General features: G+C 39.8%; 1 long non-coding RNA gene across 1 annotated transcript; it reads right to left on the bottom strand.

The window, feature by feature from the left end:
* Nucleotides 1–2,302: 2,302 nt before the first annotated feature.
* On the bottom strand, nt 2,303–11,503 carry LOC140639482 (uncharacterized). Its single transcript, XR_012036198.1, has 2 exons — nt 11,359–11,503; nt 2,303–2,612 (listed from the first exon to the last, which is right to left on the bottom strand). It is a non-coding gene; the product is annotated as an uncharacterized lncRNA (long non-coding RNA).
* Nucleotides 11,504–12,262: the final 759 nt, after the last annotated feature.

Genomic DNA, 12,262 nt, shown 5'->3' with positions numbered 1-12,262 from the left:
AACTACTATATAAGCCTGAATTCTAAGCCACTTCTTTGAGTTATTCATCTTTGAGTCTTCTCATGTGTTACAGGTACACTACACATGTCAGAAAACTTATCTGCTTTTCTCCCGAGAATCTCTCTGTTATTGCCGAGTCCCAGCTGTAACTGTAGTGGTTTGTAAAAGTGTATAGACGCAGCCATAGCATCTAGACACCAGCGCTTACACGGGCTTTATTCTGCACAACCTCACATGTCTTCAGAATAATAAGAGGAAGTAGAATTTATTTCCTCACTTCACAAAAGATGACTGAGGCTCAGAGAGGCTGAGGGACATATCTGAGTCCACTCAGGATGCCATGCTGTAAAGTTTGAACTTGCTGCTGCTGCTTTGGCTTCATGTACTAGTGAAGTTTTCTTTATATTCTGGGACAACATAGGAAGTTGGTGAATGGCAAGTTTTAGGGGGCAGGTCTATTTACCAAGGGCTCATGTGGAAATGTGATGAAGAGATCTATGTCAGCTTGTCTGAGGTACAAACTGCTATCTATGAAAGGGGCTTGAAATTATTAAAATCTCAGAGAATATCCAAAATGAAATTGCCTTTGAAACACGCACACAGGGGATCCCTGGGTGGCTCAGCGGTTTAGCACCTGCCTTCGGCCCAGGGCATGATCCTGGAGTCTCAGGATCGAGTCCCACATCAGGCTCCCTGCATGGAGCCTGCATCTCCCTCTGCCTGTGTCTTTGCCTCTCTCTCTCTCTCTCTCTGTCTCTCATTAATAAATAAATAAAATATTAAAAAAAAAAGAAACACACACACACATACTCATCATCACTTCTTAAAGGCTCAAGAAAAAGCAAACAAGCGTCAAAGCTTATTTTAATCAGTTTTGATAGAAATGTTTATAAAACGAGGTGAAATTCATCCTGCCTCCTTAAACAGATTATATGAAATTAAGTCCTCACCTTTGCACTGACAGGACTTTTGTGTGTTTTGTTAATGTTAGATCCTCAGTGGCTGGGCACAGAGTAGGTATTCTAGAAACATTTGTTGAATGAATCAATGAATAAATAAAAAAATCACATCTAGATAGAACGTAACAAAATTTAAGGAAGTTAGCATGTTTTAAGTAATGATCTCATTTTAAGTCAATAAGGAACTCTAAGAGTTTGTGGTCTGTCCTGTGCCTTCATTTTATTTTATATACATTCCTCTCATTACTTTGCTCTGGATTTGCATGGAAGCACTTTTTTAGCCATAAATTCATAGTTGCTAAACTCAGCTGGAACCAAGTTAAGTTCTTCCTCAACTCCATCTGATTTGTGTGGCCTACTGCACCTTGGATTATTTTTCTAAGTAAAAGGAAACCATTTGCTTGCTGACAATCCACTAATTTAAATATACCTTCAGGTATGGATTTTCCATAAACCCAGTAACCAACCCAGCCTGTTTGGCTTTTAATTCTGAAATTTATTGGCTCTTCCTTGCCTTTTGCAGATACAAGCTCATTCTTAATTGTTCATTTTTATTCTTACCCCAAACATAGTAAATCTTAATCGCTGTGTCTCTAATGTTAAGGGGAGATGTGGTAGCTGTGGAGAAAAGTATTCAAAAGCACATTAGCTTAGCAACAATATAATAATGTTTTCAAGCTGCCCATAAGAGCTTATATTGACTTTCAGAATCATTATACAGAGATGTTTTTGAAAGGACCCTCCAGATGGATATGTTCTCCCCACCTCAAGATTGTCATCACATGTTTCTTCTTCCATCTCTGAGTCATTCAGAACTGTGAAGATTCTATTTTTCAACTTTAATTACAGAACTAGATGAGAATGTATTCTGTTGTTTGGCAGTATTACTAACGCACTTTATTTGTTTATGGCTCTTTGAGAAAGCCATTTTAATAAGGTCAGATTTGCAATTTAAATGAACTTTAATATTTCTTGCAAAGGCTGGGACTGCTTATTTATGCGAGGGGTGAACACGGTAGAAATTTATGGTTTAAAAATATGTTCTCCTGTTTTCTTTTCCAAATGGTGCATCTCAGGTGATAAACGTTTTCAACTTATATGTATATATTTTTTTTCCAAAAAAGGGCAGAAAATCCAAATCAGTGAAATAAATTCTGACTCTAAATAGGGTTGTTAATACTGTATTTTTCTGCTTTTCCCATTAAAATCTCCACCCCAAACCCTGATCGTAGTCATGAAAAAATATTACTCAGTCACAATCCTGCAGGTGAACTCTTTGTTCTAGTACTCTGTTACCACATAAACTAGCAAAGCCACAACACAACACCACACAACAAAAACTATTCTCTGAACTTTAAGGAGTGGCCATTTATTGAATTTATTTCATTGCTCTTGATGGATAGAACTTCAGGTAAAGGATGGAGTGTCTACATTTACCTGTCAAAGGATTCTGTGACTGAGTGCATCAGGCGGGCAATTTATACTATAGCCCTACGGTGCCCTCAGTGATCAGGAGGGGTGGGCTTTAGGGGAATTTATTTAATTGGCTGAGAAGTTGTTTCTTGATTGGAGTGAATGAGAGACAATGAAGCACCACTGTCCTTTCTCTGGCTTGAATTCTGCATCCTACTTCCTAAGTGCTTTACAGATGCTCTGTTGGAAACACAAAGACCAAAGCAAGGGTTAGAAGATTGGAATGAAGCTTAAGTAGTAAATGCTTGAAGGCATCCAGGTTGAAAATATTTGAAGACACTGGAATAGGGTGACTTTTATATACTTTTAAAACCAACATAAGAAGAATAAGTTTTCTGTTAGCTTAAAAGATTCAAATGTATCTGCAGAAACAAAGTTCTACCAAGAATTAAATCTTGGTAAAATTCCTTCTGATATGGGAGAGCTTGGTTCTTGTCTCATGGAGTTGAAGACTGAATCTCAGGGACAAAGGAGGCTGAGTAAAGCGATAGAAGTTGAAGTAAAGATACAGAGAAAGCTCTCAGGTGTGAGAGGTGTCCCTACAGAGAGTTGCCACTGAGGGCTTGTAGGGCTGGCCTTTCATTGAGAGCCAATCAAGGAACCCAAATCCTTTTAACATATGTATTGGTATCACCATTGAGTAAAGGACTAGGATAAGGACTAGGATCTTTAATGGCTTACTTTTTTTTTGGGGTCTGGTTGTTCTTTATTGGTCACAGATGACTATCATAAAAAAGACACCCTCCCTGCCCACACTTAGGGCAGGGTGGTCTAGCTTGTTTCCTTCTCTCTGGTTTCCTTACACCTCTGCATTTTTTGTTTTTTTGTTAGTCTGCATCCATGGCCCCCTACCTTGCCCTGTGTAGCTCCATTTGTCTCTAACTTCCTTCCTTCCTTCATTTTCCTTCCAGCAAATTGCTACATTCAGTTTTACCTATTTGAGAGGCTTAGCATTCTTTTGAGTCAGGTATCCCTCAGGCGACAATCTTGTCTCCTTGCCTGCCCAGCCAGGCCTCAGGGAAGAGGAACCTCAATGATTATTTACATTTCCCCAACTTATACCCACTCCTCAGTTCACACCCTTTCCATGTCCATTCCTGACATTTTGCTAAGGATTCTTCTTTCCACATTCAGCAAAACCCCCACAACTGGAAATCCAATGGACACACTCTTTCCTTGGTTTGTGTGACTTGAGAATAGGCCCTGATTGTATCATTGGCTTTACACTTGTGCTTCTTTTCTCTTATGAAATCTTGGTTTTCCTCAAGTATTTGTGGTCATTCCTTCTGGATTCTTTGAAGAGTGCTGAGATCCTAAATGCTGGTGTTTCTCAGACTGCTCTTGGATCCTCTCTCCTCTTACTCCATATACTTTCCTCAGTAACCTCATCTGTACTCAGGGCTTTAGTTACCACTTACATGAAACATGAGATGTGGGATCTTGTGGTGTCCTGAGCTGGGGTGACATGGTGGGTCCCACTGGTTTCTTTGTTTTCTTTGGTTGACACCTCCATGAAAGGCTCCCAAATCTATTATTCACCCAACCAGAAGTCTGAGTCATAGACCCTTTTGCTTGCCCATCCAGCCAACCTATCATCTTTTTTTTTTTTTTTAAGATTTTATTTATTCATGAGAGACACACAGAGAGAGGCAGAGACATAGGCAGAAGGAGAAGCAGGCTCCCTGCAGGGAGCCTGAAGTGGGACTCGATCCCAGGACCCCAGGATCATGACCTGAACCAAAGGCATATGCTCAACCACTGAGCCACTCAGGTGTCCCCCTATTATCCCTTAAAATGCCTCTCAATTGCATCCCACTCTCTCTGTTCCTTCTGTGCCTGTCTTGGTCCTAGTTATTTACTGTTATTTGAATCTCTCCCTACTTCCAATCAGGCCCTGTTCTCAAGGCCATCTTCCATGCTACACCTGGAGAGAATTTCCTAAAACATAATATCTGGTATGTTCCTAAAACATAATATCTGGTATGTCACCATCCTGTTCATACCTCCAATGGCCATCCAAAATTTTTGGTACAAATTCCAAATTCCTTGACTACTTCTTTGTTATTGCTTTATTTTTGTTTTTAATTTTAAAATTATTATTTATTTATTAAAACTTCTAAGACTTTAGGTTCAAATTAGTTCACATCTATGTAGTATTAGTTTCAGTGGTAGAATTTAGTGACTCATCATTTTCATATAACACCCTGTGCTCATTACATCAAGTGCCCTCCTTAATGCCCATCACCCGTTTAGCCCCTCTGCCACGGACCTCCCTTCTAGCAACCCTCAGTTTGTTTCCTAGAGTTCAGTGTATTTTATGGTTTGCCTATTTTCATCTTATTTTATTTTTCCTTCCATTCCCCTATATTCATCTGTTTTGTTTCTTAAATTTCACATGAGTGAAATCATATGGTATTTGTCTTTCTCTGACTTGCTTATTTAGCTTAGCATAATACACTCTAGCTCAATCCACATTGTTGCAGCTAGCAAGAGTTCATTCTTTTTGATGGTTGAATAATATTCCACTGTACATGTATGCTACCTTTTCTTTATCCATTCATCTGTCAAAGGACATCTAGGCTCTTTCCATAGTTTGGCTATTGTGGGCATTGCTGCTAAAAACATTGAGGTGCAGGTGCCCCTTTGAATCACTGTATTTGTATCCTTTGGATAAATACCCAGTAGTGCAATTGCTGGGTCATAGGGTAGCTATATTTTTAACTTTTTGAGGACCCTCCATACTGTTTTCCAGAGTGGCTGCACCAGTTCGCATTCCCACCAACAGTGCAAGAGAGTTCCTCTTTCTCTGCTTCCTTACCAACGTTGTTTCCTGAGTTGTTAATTTTAGCCATTTTGTCAGGTGTGAAGTGGGCTCTCATTGTAGTTTTGATTTGTATTTCTCTGATGATGTTGAGCTTTTTTCATGTGTCTGTTGGCCATTTGTATGTCTTCTTTGAAGAAATGTCTCTTCATGTCTTTTGCCCATTTCTTAACTGGATTTTTTATTTTTTGGGTGTTGAGTCTGATGAATTCTTTATAGATTTTGGATACTAGCCCTTTATCCAATATGTCATTTGCAAATATCTTCTCCCATTCCTTGATTGCCTTTTTGTTTTGTTGAGTGCTTCCTTTGCTTTGCAAAAGCTTTGAATCTTGATGAAGTCCCAATTATTGCTTTGTTTTTAAAGGACCTATAGAGACCTTGGTCTGTATGATACTTAGTCTTTGGAATTTGTCAAGATCCCTTTTTGTGGGCTTGTACACAATGAAATTTTTTATTATTAGATCGATGTTAGCTTAAAAGGAATAATTTTCTCTAATTGTTTTTATTGATCAAGATTAGACTTCACTTTGATTTTTCAATCTGGGAACTTACATTTTTCTTCAATCCCAGGAAATTCAAATGTCTTTCTCCTGTCTTTATTTTCTTTTCTGGTCTATCCTATTAGATACATGCTAGATGGTTTCATTCTATTCACTACATATTTGAACCTCTTGTTGACAATGTTTATCTCTCTATATGCTTGTGTGCATCCTGGATGGTTTTCTTAGCTATTCTTTCTGGTTCATTGATCTATTGTTTAATTTGCCCATTGAATCTTGTATGTCAATCTCTGTGCATTCATTTTTTTTAATCTTACTTGATTTTTTGAAATCCATTTTTTAAAACCCAATGTCCTATTCTTTCATTAATGTTTCTATTCCTTTGTTCTCTTTAATGATTTTAAGAATACTAGATTTTAGTATTTAGGTATTGCAGGCATTTCTGGTTCTAGGAATGCTAATTCTACTTTTCACTGCAGCTGCTCATTCTCTTTAGGATAGTATATACCTGTGATTTTTTTTTTCTCCCTGTGATTTTCAAGTTTTGATTGTGAACTTGTCTCTGAAGGGGGTTTTTCTCCTGTGGTGGTCTTATATAGCTGAGAAAGTAGGGGAATACCTCCTACAGAACTGGTTTAGATGATTTTTCTATGGGATCCAGAAGTTTCATTGTTTCAATGATAAGTTTTGATGTTAATTTCTCAGCTTCATATTCTTGAACCATGTATCTAGGGTCAATTTGGATGCTGCACCTGTCTTAACACAATCTGGGTGGTATAATAACCTAAGATATTTCTCCCCACTCAGAGCCAGTTTTAAAGTAAAAAAAAAAAGAGAAGGGGCAAAGGGGCAGAGTTCTGGAATAGACCAAAGTCTACTATAAAAGCAGGCAGAGGTATAAGAAACAAGGAAGGAGACAGAGAAGGGTGATTCTGGAGACTGGAGGAGAGCCAGGGGAGGAGAATTTCAGTAAAAGATGTGAGTTCCCTGGGGTTCAACTTGGCCCATGTAGAATTAATTGAGTTAAACCTTTCCTCCCCGGTTGACTCTGAGTACAGCTGAAGGCTGACTTCATATGACCTGCCTTTGTATAGGCTCCCTTGTGGGACATTTCATGTGATGGAACACCATAAATTACATGAAGGGCATAAAGAGCACGGTGTACACAGGATTTGGAAACATCAATCAGTAGACCAACACTAATGACAGAGGTGGTGTGAATAAATTATGCTTCCTTGGAGTCATTTCTCCCAATTCTGTGAAACTCAGTTTGACATTCAAGGCCTTTGTCTATAATGTCATCCATTTATATTCGTGAATGTTCTGTCATCACGTCTGCTTGCTTATTGACCTCTGTGTGGACCCAGATTCAACACAGACCAGTGTTCCTCCATATGCAAAGCCTTCCTGTCTCAAGGCACTGAGTGGTCCTTTAAATCCTACCTCCTTTGTGAAGCCTTTCTGGATTTCCCCAAACCGGTTGTGGTTTCTTTAACCCCTGAATTCTCATAATCTCATGTTTGCAATCCTTATTACCCTCTGTTTGGTCTTGCACATTTTCCCTCAATTTGCGTATACATCCTATGACCTCCTCTTCCCACACTTTTACTTTCCAAAGGGTAGAATCTGAACCATCTTCGTTATTGGGGCACCCTAGTGTCAAGAGCCATGACATGACAAATGTTTGATACGTAGCTAATAAATGAATTTATGGAGGAATATGAGGTGATGTGATTTGTGGTTTTACCTTGTGGTGGGGTCTGGGATGAGAGCAGTTAATGTGTGGGGAGTGTTCTAGGGTAGACCTTCAGGGTGTCCAGGAGCTCAAGCTTACATGTCTGAATATATACTCTTCTTTTAAAGGCACACATTTCACTCACCTCAGAGCCTTCTAGTGATAGGCCAAGGCCCTATAGCTCTAAATTGAGTATTCGAGGGAAGCCAACCTTATTCAGGAAAGCATTAGACCAACTGTGACCAAATGCCTGTTGCAGCCTGAGGCTTAGCAATAAAGGCTGTGTGTATTGGAAACCTTGCCTCTTGTGCCTACCAGGATGAGTCAGCAGCAAAGTGGTCCTGAGAGTACTTGGGACATACAAACTACACAGTTTAGGAATGATGATTCAGAAATCTCTGAAGAAGCCTACAAAATCCACTTGAATTTTGTTGTAATTCATGGTAAAACTCTTCTTTCCACAAGAGTGTCCAACCAATGGCCCCTCCTTTTCTCTCCTTTGGTGAGCTTTTCCCCTCCTATTTTCTCTTTTCTTATTTTGAGACAAAAGGGACATTTGGATAGAAACTGTCACTATTTGTACTTAGATGTACTGTCTGTCAAATAGCCTTGTCAGCGACAGTGAGGGAAGGTGAGGAGTCATAGGCAGCAACAAATGAAAAAGCAGCACAATGCATGATGGTCTATGTGCCAAAAGTTCCTAGGGCACAGCTTTTGGATACATTCTGATTTTTAAACAGCAGATTTATAGTCCTAATTATGTACTTTGAATTTATTTGTTTTCCTAAAGCCCACAGCATCTGGGGGGCATTGGCTGGCAGTGGGGCACGTTGGCCCGAGTATGTTTCATGGTGTAGATTATTTGTGAGCAGGGCTGAGTAATGATAACATTCCAGAATGGAGAAGCAGGGTGGACCTGAAGGGGCCCCTGAAACAATGATGTTTTTCTCTGTAAGCAGTGACACATGCTCATTGACCCAGCAGGTGATGTCTAATACCAGCTTACTGGGGCAATAGCTCAGAGCCAGTGGAGACACCATGCTACTTCATAAAAGCTGCCAGACAAGGAAAAAAGGAATTGCTTTTTAAGCGACTTGATATATTTGCAGAGATCACAGAAGTTCAGGCCAGCAACAAATGTGTTCACCTATCTGTTTTAAAAGAGGAATGATCCCTGGGATTACCTCTAGGAAGTTTAAGTGTATGGAGAAAAATACCCAGAACATCTAAGAAGTAATGGAATCATGAGTGAATAAGCAGCTCGGTGTTGCCACAAATAAATCATGCAGGACGGATCTGAAAGCTATTTAAAATTCACAGTGGAGGGGAACAAAGTCACTGCAATACATCTTGATTTTAGCAATGCATTTGATACCACGTCACGAAATTTTGCTTATGAAATTAATTGACACTGGCGTGGATATGAACACTGTCATAGGGATTGATAATTTTCAGGGGGTCTGTAAACAAGGCACTGTGATGAATAGTGTGACATCCAGCTAGAGGTAGTTGATTAGTAGGGGTGCCAAAGAGATTGGTGTTAAGCCTGATCATATGCAACAATGTTATTAATGGTTTCAAAGAGAAAGTAAAGAGAATGTTAATGAAATTTGCAAATTATACAAACCGGGGTGGTGCTGGAATAAATCCAATAAGAATGATGGATAGAATTTATTCCAAGAGATATAGACAGGTTCAATATATGGGTAATAAAGAGCAAAATGAGATTCATTTTCAAAAAATGCAAACTAGGATAGATCAGGGGAAAAATAAAAGAAAAAAATGATTCCTATAAGGGCACTAAGAATTTATTTAATTTTCAAGATGCTTCCGGGTCCTTTTTAGTTTTGGACACCACCTTACCTCCCTACCGCTTTGAGTCATCTTTTCCTGTTTGTTGCCATATCCTTGCACCTTTCTTTGTAATTTCCTTGAATGGTCTGCAAGTTTTACACTTTATGGCTTTGCAAATATTTTCCTTTGACCAAATGCCTTTTCCTTTTATTTCTGTGTGTATAATCTGATGCATTCTTCAATACTGTCCTCCTGGTCATCTTTGTAGTATGGTTCTCTACTCTCCCAAGAGAACCACTTTCTCCACTGCATGGCTATCTTGCTTGGTAAATGCCTTTATTGGTGCTCTTGTCTTACTGCATTGTGACCACAGAGAGGGAAGAAGGTCAGTGGTTAAGTGCATGGTCTTCAGGGTCAGAGTCAGGAATCCAGCCTAAGTGCCACTTGTGGATGATGTGATCTTACCTGAGTTCCATAGACTTCCAAGCCTCTGTTGTCCAATAAAATGGGTATCATCTTAGTCAGTTTGGGCTGCTATAATAGAATACCCTAGACTGGAGGCTTTAACAATAGACATGTATTCCTCACAGTTCTGGAGGCTGAAAGTCTGAGATCAGGGTACCAGCACGATTATGTTCTTGATGGAAGGCCCTCTTCTTGACTATGTCCTCACATGGCCTTCCTTGGGTACACACATAGACACGCACACACACACATATATACACACAAAGGATGTGAGGGAGAAATGGGAGGGAGGAAGGGAGAGAGAGAGAGAGATCTTGTCTTGTTCTCTTTCATTAAGAACACTAATCTCGTCATGAGGGCCTCACCCTCATGATCTAATCTAACCCTAATTCTTTCCCCAAATCTCCACCCCTAAATACTTTCCACATTGAAAGTTAGGGTTTCAACAGACGAATTCTGCGGGACACAAATATGTGATCCATAACAGCCATTCTGCAAGGATTTAATGACATATTTTATTTTATTTTTTAATAAAAAGAGCGTGGCCAGTTCATGAGCTACTTTTTGATGTCAGGAATTATTGCTCTTATTAACAGCATTTGCTTAAGCCTTTTTGTTTTTTTAAATCCATGAACAATTGGAGGTCAAAAAAATTATTCTTATTCTTTATACTCCTGCTAGTCCCTCAGACGGTATTTGGTACATAGCAGGGCTTTGAACCAGTGAGCCCTACATTAGAATGGGTTCTTTCTGAAGCTATGAGGAGTTGCTCCTTTTGCTATCTGTATTTTGGGTTCAGTAGACAAATGGAGGAACTAGGTAATTAAACCTTTTCCTGTTCCTTTTACAGGTGTTTCGAAGAAAAGCACCGACATTTTTACCTTGGCATTAGGTACTGTTTCAAACATCCAGTGGAGATTTTCTGGAGTCTTTCTGATGAGATCATGTCTGAAGGAGTGTGGTCAAGGGTGGGCCAGATGTAGCCAGGGGGTGGGGTGGGGAACAACAGCCATATGACTGTCAAAGAGATAGTCAGTCCCAGAGGCTATGGGGGTGAGTTAAAGGCATTAGAAGGAAAGAAATACTGCAATGATCTGATATGTAGGGCCTCCTAAGAGGTGAGCAGGATCTTGAAACTTCTAAGTCTTGGAATTAATGTTGTGGACAACAAAGAAAAAGAGAAACATGATATCAATATTTCATGGCATGGCATGGCATGACTGATGCCAGTAGAATCCCTCTGGCTTTGGAATAGTTGTTTTGGGTGAAGATCAGGACTCTTACCTGCATGAACTTCCTGAAAATAGAGAGATGAAGCCCCAGGTAAGTTGTAGCCAGTCATCTTCTGAGATAACTATGCATTACCTGACACAAAGGTATGCTAGAAACCATCGCAGCCTGATAATATTGGCTTATGAATTCTAGCCTCTGTCCCCACACATTTGCTAGAAATCTAGTATGAGTTTTTGCCAAGTAATGAATATCTCTGCTCACGTTGCATGATAAACCCATGGGTCTATGGATCAGCTGCAGTTTGCCAATCTAGGTTGAATTTGGCTGAATTTGGCAGAGCCATGCTAGGCTCCAGTCAGGCTCTTATCTACTCACGTGGATTCTTCTGGGAGATGACAGGACCATAGAAAATTGAGCCAAACCACACAAATCCATTTAAAGCCTCGGCTAGCTGAGCCCAACATCAAAGAGGCAGAGAAGTGTACACAGCCTAGTCTTTGGGGGCTACTGTAAAGTTACATGACAAAGGACATTGATATGTAATTCTAGAATACAAGGGAATGAAGAATCAGAACCAAGAATCCCACATATACAACCATCATCCCACTTCTCATCTGTTGTTCATGCTCAGTCATCTGGTGATAAAGTTTCCCATCCGGTTCTTATCCTCTACTAACCATAACCACCAACCCCAGTCTAGCCTTTTGACGTGACTCTATTTTTGAGCCTTTTTAAAATGACTTCACCCTCCAGCTACTAAGCACAGATCTCATGGACTGTCTGTGTCATTATGGAAGATACTTGGAACCAAAATTCTAAGTGCTACTGTCCTTACCACCCTTGTCATGGGGAGTCTCTGGGCTCAGATGGTAGGACTGGAAGGAAGCTATAATTTATCACTAGCTCTGGTGAACCACGACTCCCCTAGTTGTCACTGAAGAAGGTGGTGCATATTTTAGTAAGAGTTCTCTGGGTTTCCTTGCTTTCCAAGGAAGATGTTTTAAGCTTGATCTTGGATTCAACAATGGGCATAGACTAAAGAAGAGGAATCAGTATTTCAGATGAGTGGAATGGTATTTGGGAATAGAAGTCCAGGAGGCTTTCTAAGATTTTAACTTATAGTAAGATCAAATGTTTAGCCTATACTAGTTGGGAGGCCAAAATCCAGGGGCTGGCACTCAGTTGGTGCAAAGGAAAGTCTCTCTGTTTTGATCTAGGACCCAGGTAGGTCAGTGATCCTTGAGAACTTGTCTAAATTCTTTGTACTCTTTTCTTCCCT

This window comes from Canis lupus, chromosome 9 (genome assembly GCF_048164855.1).
Source record: "Canis lupus baileyi chromosome 9, mCanLup2.hap1, whole genome shotgun sequence".
NCBI classification, from domain to species: domain Eukaryota; kingdom Metazoa; phylum Chordata; class Mammalia; order Carnivora; family Canidae; genus Canis; species Canis lupus.
This window is presented reverse-complemented; position numbering and strand designations above follow the sequence as displayed.